The sequence below is a fragment of the Glycine max genome, chromosome 12, assembly GCF_000004515.6.
Source record: "Glycine max cultivar Williams 82 chromosome 12, Glycine_max_v4.0, whole genome shotgun sequence".
In the NCBI taxonomy this organism is placed as follows: Eukaryota; Viridiplantae; Streptophyta; class Magnoliopsida; order Fabales; family Fabaceae; genus Glycine; species Glycine max.
Genome location: NC_038248.2, coordinates 30,158,601 through 30,166,660, shown reverse-complemented (window position 1 = coordinate 30,166,660; position 8,060 = coordinate 30,158,601). Strand labels below are relative to the sequence as shown.

At 44.4% G+C, this 8,060-nt stretch overlaps 1 non-coding gene across 1 annotated transcript; it reads right to left on the bottom strand.

Annotated features, from left to right (window-relative positions):
* Window positions 1–1,832: 1,832 nt before the first annotated feature.
* Window positions 1,833–1,939, bottom strand: LOC112998647 (small nucleolar RNA R71). The gene has a single exon (XR_003263741.1). It is a non-coding gene; the product is annotated as a small nucleolar RNA R71 (small nucleolar RNA).
* Between the last annotated feature and the right edge of the window lie 6,121 nt (window positions 1,940–8,060).

Genomic DNA, 8,060 nt, shown 5'->3' with positions numbered 1-8,060 from the left:
GGTCTAACTGGTGTATGTGGTGCCTAATCATGTATTGACAACCCTAAGTTGATTTTCCCTTAGTAAATTGAAATAGGGTTGGATTAAGTGGTTGACTGTTAGGGACGAATTCTCCATAACCCAGGATAAGAGAATGACTTCAGACTCAGAGGAAACAACCTGTTTTTAACATTAGTAGTTTCGTATTCCAATTTACTTGTTCTGCTCTTTAATCACAAAACAAACAACCCCCCCCCCCCAATCGTTACTGTTACTGCAAGTATATTATGAACATTTGGTTTGCCACTGCTCGTTGGGAAACGACCTAGGATCACTTCCTAGTTACTGCATTTTCATGTTTATTTGATTCGGGTACGGCCTCGATCAAATTTGGCGCCGTTGTCGGGGAGCAGTGTCCAAAGGTTCATAATAGCTAGCTAGTGCTGTGTGTTTAATCCTTTCATGTTTTATGTTTAATTGTTAGTATTGTGTTAGTATGTGTGTTAGTGTTGTTTAGTGTCCTGGTATTTTGTTTAGTGTGTGTTCTATTTCAGTTTTTTTCATTAAGCGTTTCCCCTGTTTCAGTCTTGGGTGTTTTGCTGTGAATAGTGTTTTGCGACGGACTTAGCGACCACTTTTGCTTGCGGCAAAACAGAGTAGTAGTAGAAATCAATTAGAGACGGATTTTAGCGACCACCCATGCTGAATTATTTGAGATTTTTTGTTTTAGTAGCTAGGGTTGTTATTTTCGCCTGAATTTTTTTGTGGTAACTTCTTTTAATCCATATTTTGTGGGAAAAATAGCTAGAGCCTTTAGTTTGGTCAGATTTGAAAGTTCCAAAAAACTAGAAAATTTCGTGTTTGTCAAAACTTCAAACGGCCATAACTTTTGCTCTGGTTATCAGAATCGCAATTATTATATATGCATTTGGGGTAGAAAAAAATTTCCTATGCCGTGGCAGCCTGCTGTAGGCCGGCTGAGGTCTCCATCGTCCAAAAAAAAGCGATTCTGTCAAAAGTTATTTATTTTTCAAGTTGTATTCACTTATTTTTTCTTAACCCACCAATTTTAGATTTCATAGTTAGACTTTGAATTTTTGTCTGAAATTTTTTGTGCTATCTTCTCATCATTTTATAAGGTTGCTCACAAAATTTCAAGTCATTTGGATATCATTTGGGGGTAGCTGTAGTTCAAACCTGCACCTTTATTTACATGACAAGGCAACTAGTTGTGCATGCTGAATGTAGTGTATGACTAGAGGCAATCCATCTGACTTACAAACCTTTGACCCTGAGATAGATAGGACATTTCATAGATTAGTTAGGCATCATTTTATACCTTTTGATCATCCTGAGCATTCCATTACTGGTGAATCTGTGCATTCTGTTATTGGTGATTTTGAACATCCTGATTTGGAGCATTATAATTTTGAGCATTCTGATTATGAGCATTCTGATTTTGCACATGCTGAGAACATGGCACAACCTCCACCCCGTGAGAGGACTCTAAGGGAAATGGCTGCACCTGATTTCACCTACGAAAGCTTGTGCATCCAATACCCTGATGAGGATGTCCCATATGTTCTTAAAACTGGACTGATTCATTTGCTTCCAAAGTTTCATGGCCTTGCAGGTGAAGACCCGCACAAACATTTGAAAGAATTTCACATTGTCTACTCCACCACGAAACCCCCAGATGTCCAAGAGGATCACATATTTCTGAAGGCTTTTCCTCATTCATTAGAGGAGTGGCAAACGACTGGCTGTATTACCTTGCTCCAAGGTCCATCTCGAGCTGGGATGACCTTAAGAGAGTATTCTTAGAAAACATTTTCCCTGCTTCCAGGACCACAGCCATCAGGAAGGATATCTCAGGTATTAGACAACTCAGTGGAGAGAGCCTGTATGAGTACTGGGAGAGATTTAAGAAACTATGTGCCAGTTGCCCCCACCATCAGATTTCAGAATAGCTTCTTCTCCAATATTTTTATGAAGGACTCAGTAATATGGAGAGAAGTATGATAGATGCTGCCAGTGGTGGAGCCCTTGGAGACATGACTCCTGCTGAAGCCAGAAATTTAATTGAGAAGATGGCTTCCAACTCTCAGCAGTTTAACGCCAGAAATGATGCCATAGTCATTAGAGGAGTGCATGAGGTAGCTACAAACTCAGCTGCATCATCTGAGACTAAGAAGCTTGAAGGCAAACTGGATGCATTGGTTAACTTGGTAACCCAGCTGGCCTTGAATCAGAAATCTGTACCTGTTGCAAGGGTTTGTGGTTTGTGCTCCTCTGCTGACCACCATACAGACCTTTGCCCTTCCATGCAGCAACCTGGAGCAATCGAGCAGCCTGAAGCTTATGCTGCAAATATTTACAATAGACCTCCTCAACCTCAACGGCAAAATCAACCACAGCAGAACAATTATGACCTCTCCAGCAACAGATACAACCCTGGATGGAGGAATCACCCTAACCTCAGATGGTCCAGCCCTCAGCAACAACAACAGCAGCCTGCTCCTTCCTTCCAAAATGCTGCTGGCCCAAGCAGACCATACATTCCTCCACCAATCCAACAACAGCAACAACCCCAGAAACAACCAATAGTTGAGGCCCCTCCACAACCTTCCCTCGAAGAACTTGTGAGGCAAATGACTATGCAGAACATGCAGTTTCAGCAAGAGACCAGAGCCTCCATTCAGAGCTTAACCAATCAGATGGGACAATTGGCTACCCAATTGAATCAACAACAGTCCCAGAATTCTGACAAGTTGCCTTCTCAAGCTGTCCAAAATCCCAAAAATGTCAGCGCCATTTCATTGAGGTCGGGAAAGCAGTGTCAAGGACCTCAACCCATAACACCTTCCTCATCTGCAAATGAATTATATTGCCAGATTCATATCGCAGCTCACCGCCATTTGTGAGCCATTGTTCAAACTCTTACGCAAAAACCAAACTGACCGCTGGAATGAGGGTTGCCAAGAGGCTTTCGGAAGGATCAAGAAATGCCTCATGAATCCCCCTGTGCTTATGCCACCAGTACCTCGAAGGCCTCTCATCTTATACATGACAATCTTGGACGAGTCAATGGGGTGTATGCTGGGGCAACATGACGAATCTGGAAAGAAAGAATGCGCTGTCTACTACCTGAGTAAGAAGTTCACGGCCTGTGAAATGAATTACTCTTTGCTCGAAAGAACGTGTTGTGCTTTAGTATGGGCATCCCATCGCCTAAGGCAGTACATGCTGAGCCATACTACCTGGTTGATATCCAAGATGGACCCGATCAAGTACATCTTTGAAAAGCCAGCTCTCACAGGACGAATCGCCCGGTGGCAAGTCCTGCTATCCGAGTTTGATATAGTTTACGTCACCCAAAAGGCGATAAAAGGAAGCGCCTTGGCAGATTATTTGGCTCAGCAGCCTCTTAACGACTATCAGCCCATGCATCCCGAATTCCCGGATGAGGACATCATGGCCTTGTTTGAGGAAAAATTGGACGAAGATCGGGACAAATGGACCGTATGGTTTGACAGAGCGTCGAATGTTCTAGGCCATGGCGTTGGAGCAGTATTGGTCTCTCCGGACAATCAATGCGTACCTTTCACAGCCAGGTTAGGATTCGACTGCACCAACAACATGGCCGAATATGAAGCATGTGCCCTGGCCGTCCAGGCAGCGATTGACTCCAATGTCAAACTACTCAAGGTGTACGGCGACTCAGCATTGGTAATCCATCAGCTGAGAGGGGAATGGGAAACTAGAGATCCCAAGCTGATACCCTACAAAGCCTATATCAAGGAATTGGCTAAGACCTTTGATGAGATCTCTTTCCATCATGTTCCCCGCGAGGAAAATCAAATGGCGGATGCGCTTGCTACTTTGGCGTCTATGTTCCAGCTAACGCCGCACGGGGATCTACCATACATTGAATTTTGGTGTCGTGGCAAACCCACGTATTGTTGCCAAGTGGAAGAGGAACGGGACGGTAAGCCTTGGTATTTCGACATCAAGCGATATGTCGTAAGCAAAGAATACCCACCAGAGATTGCCGATAATGATAAAAGGACATTGAGAAGATTGGCGGCCGGTTTCTTCATGAGCGGAAGCATACTATATAAGAGAAACCACGACATGACACTCCTGCGGTGCATGGATGCCAAAGAGGCGAACCACATGATCAAGGAAGTCCATGAGGCCAACGGGCATGCTATGGCCAGAAAGATCCTAAGGGCAGGTTATTACTGGCTTACCATGGAAAGTGATTGTTGTGTCCACGTAAGGAAATGCCACAAATGTCAAGCATTCGCAGACAATGTCAATGCCCCACCGCATCCTCTGAATGTCATGTCCGCCCCTTGGCCTTTCTCCATGTGGGGAATATATGTCATCGGGGCCATTGAGCCCAAGGCCTCGAATGGTCATCGCTTCATCCTCGTGGTGATAGATTATTTCACCAAGTAGGTCGAGGCGGCCTCCTACGCCAATGTCACGAGGGGTGTAGTGGTCAGGTTCATTAAGAGAGAGATTATCTGCCGATATGGTTTGCCAAGGAAGATTATCACGGACAACGGCACCAACCTGAATAACAAGATGATGGGGGAAATGTGCGAGGAGTTTAAAATCCAGCATCACAATTCCACACCCTACTGACCAAAGATGAATGGATCCGTGGAAGCGGCCAATAAAAATATCAAAAAGATTATCCAAAAGATGACCGTGTCGTACAAAGATTGGTACGAGATGCTCCCATTCGCGTTACACGGTTACCGAACTTCAGTACGAACGTCAATTGGGGCAAAGCCGTTCTCATTGGTATATGGAATGGAGGTTGTGCTACCGTTTGAGGTAGAAGTCCCGTCATTAAGGATCTTGGCGGAATCCGGATTAAAGGAATCAGAGTGGGCTCAAACGCGCTATGACTAGCTCAACCTCATTGAAGGTAAGCGCTTAACGGCCATGAGTCATGGGCGCTTTTACCAGCAAAGAATGAAAAATGCATTCGACAAGAAGGTACGCTTGCGCAAGTTCCATGCGGGAGACCTTGTGTTAAAGAAAATGTCCCATACTATCAAGGACAATCGAGGAAAATGGGCCCCAAACTACGAAGGGCCTTTTGTTGTGAAGAGGGCTTTTTCCGGAGGAGCCCTGGTGCTTACCAACATGGATGGCGAAGCGCTACCTTCACCCGTGAACTCTGATGTCGTCAAGCGATATTATGCTTAGAATCTGGGGCAATTAAGGATGTCGCTGCATGTTCTTTATCTTTATGTGTTTTCTGGGTTTCCCCCAGGGATTCCCCGTCTACTGTATCTCTCGTTACAATCTTTCAAAGAAGTGAACGTGGGTTCGAGGCTTTAGTCCTCACATTGGTTTTAAATCTTGCGTTAATTTGTGATCACCTGAGCCCTTCCACTCAGTTCATGGGATGCCCCAAGCGCTTAATTAAAATTGAACCTAAACCAACTTTCACTAAAATTTGCTGCGTTTGAAAACATTCATGCATACGCATACGCATGCATATTGTTGTGGTAAAACAGGGGCAGGATCATCTTGAGCTACCTTCTGGGGTAGAGACAAAATTAAAACAGCAGAAACCAATCGAGGTAAGACAACGATGCGGTAGAGATTTGCCACACCTCGTTGTTTCCTACTTTCGGATACTTGGGGACGGACACAAAAGGAGGCTAGGGTCACTACCAATAGGTCGTCGTCCTTAACCTAGCCCGGGACAAGCGGAAAGCGCTGCTGTAAAGCAGCCCAGTATACTTTGAAATTATAGTAATTATTACCTTTGTTCGATGCCTAATCTATCATGGGGAGTTTCGATCAGTACCTTACGGAGTGGCTGGCGGAGCATCAAAAGCTTTGGTCCCCTCACGCGAGCCATTCCCTTGTACAGTCGCCTCTGAAATCAACCGACCTTTTTTTTTTAAAAAAAAAAAAGTGCAGGTTAGTTGCCTGGGCAAGCAGCCCCTGCACCAAAATATAAAAAATGAAGAAGGGAGACGTTTTTGCATTCAAAAACTTCTTTTCCCCCCATTCAAAAGCAATACCCACGGAATTTACGAGTTTGCAGCCCTAGGGTCACTATTTTTCACATTTTTTGATTCCGTTTTGCGCTTTTATTCATCACCAACAAGTAAGTATTCCATCCTTAAGCTTTCTAGCTTTTCATTGGTGTATTTTGATCTCCTTTTGGTGCTTTAAATTGTGGGAATGTGCTCAAATATGTGGGGCAATTTTGGTTTGTTTTCTTGCTTGGTTGGGTTGAATTGGGGGTTTGTATGAGATGGCCCTAGGCCTATAATGTATTTTGAAGCAATGGGGCATGCCACATTGTCCCCGTTCTCTTGCTATTGATGCCTAAACGCGCGCCCACCAAGTGTTCGGTGAAATGCCTCAATGGCATTAGCGCGTGATTTTTGTAGGGAAACAACCTATGGGACAATTTGGTTTGCACATGTTTTCTATTTTTTGGGACATGTATTCAGTTTCGTAAGGGCTAGAGTAATTGCCCCACATATATCCTAGGCCTAGGAACCAAAGTTTTTATGCAAGAGAACACAAGAGTGGATGCATATTGGGTGAAGCTACCCTTTTTGGCCAGCAATCAGCTATGAGCCACGCTACAATAGTTTCCCTACGCCTAGATGTTTAGGAATTTTGTTCATCATAAATGTGTAGGTGTAGAATAAGTAGCAAAATACCTTTGGCAATTTACACTTTGGGTATGGTAGCAAAATACTTGGATGTATGTACATGTAATTTTTGGTAGCCAAAATGTCTCACAAAAAAAATATATATATATGTTGCATGTTATGTAAAGAAAATACCTTACAAAGATACCTTTTAATTTGAATGCAATTTTAGTCAGCAAAAGAAAATATACTTGAATTTGCATGCGGCTTTAGGTAGCAAAAACACTTGAATAAAGCATGAAATGTAGCACCTTATTGTGTAGGTAGCCAAGATTCATCACGAAGTTTGTGTATGTATAGGTATTAGAAATACCAGAATGTGCATGTATGCAATTTTTGGTAGCCAAAGTGCTTTGAGTATGCATGTATGTAAATTTAGCAAAGGAAATGCATGTGATGTAGGTAGCAAATACACCTTGGAAGTACATATAAGTGATCTAGGAAACGAAGGTGCCTTGATTGTGCGTGGGTGCATTTTTCTTAGTTAGAAGAATATCTTGTGCGAGTGAATGTTCGTAAGGAAGTATGTGCATGAGTTTGCTCTAAATTTACATTGATGTTTGTGTTTATTGGAGGAGGTTGTATGCCATTTTTGTGTTAAGAGTAGCATTTCTTGGTAAAACTAACTTTCCAAATGTTTGCCTTCGCAGGAAATGGCCCCGAGGAAGCTTGCCTCAAAGAGGTCCAGGAAGGATAAAGCGGCCAAAGGAACCAGTTCCGCTCCCGAGTATGACAGCCACCGCTTTAGGAGCGCTGAACACCAGCAGCGCTTCGAGGCCATCAAGGGGTGGTCATTTCTCCGGGAGCGACGCGTCCAGCTCAGGGACGATGAGTATACCGATTTCTAGGAGGAGATAGTTCGTTGGCAGTGGGCATCACTGGTTACCCCCATGGCCAAGTTCGACCCAGACATAGTCCTCGAATTTTATGCCAATGCTTGGCCTACGGAGGAGGGCGTGCGAGATATGAGATCCTGGGTGAGGGGTCAGTGGATCCCGTTCGATGCGGATGCTATCAGCCAGTTCCTGGGATATCCTTTAGTGCTAAAAGAGGGCCAGGAGTGCGAGTATGGCCAGAGGAGGAATCTGTCCGATGGTTTTGATGAGGAGGCCATCGCCCAGTTGCTGTGTATACCGGGGCAGGATTTTGCCCAGACTGCTGCAGGGAGGCGAGTGCGAATCATGCGCACCAACAAGACAACCTTGACCCAGATATTGATGACGTTGCTGCTCAGCAACATCCTGCCCAGCAATCATAATTCCGACCTCCCTCTACCGAAGTGTCAGCTGGTGTACGCCATCCTGACACGGATGAGTGTTCATGTGGCTCAGTTGATCGCTGATGCCATCTATCTATTTGCATGTATGGCGCCGACCAGGC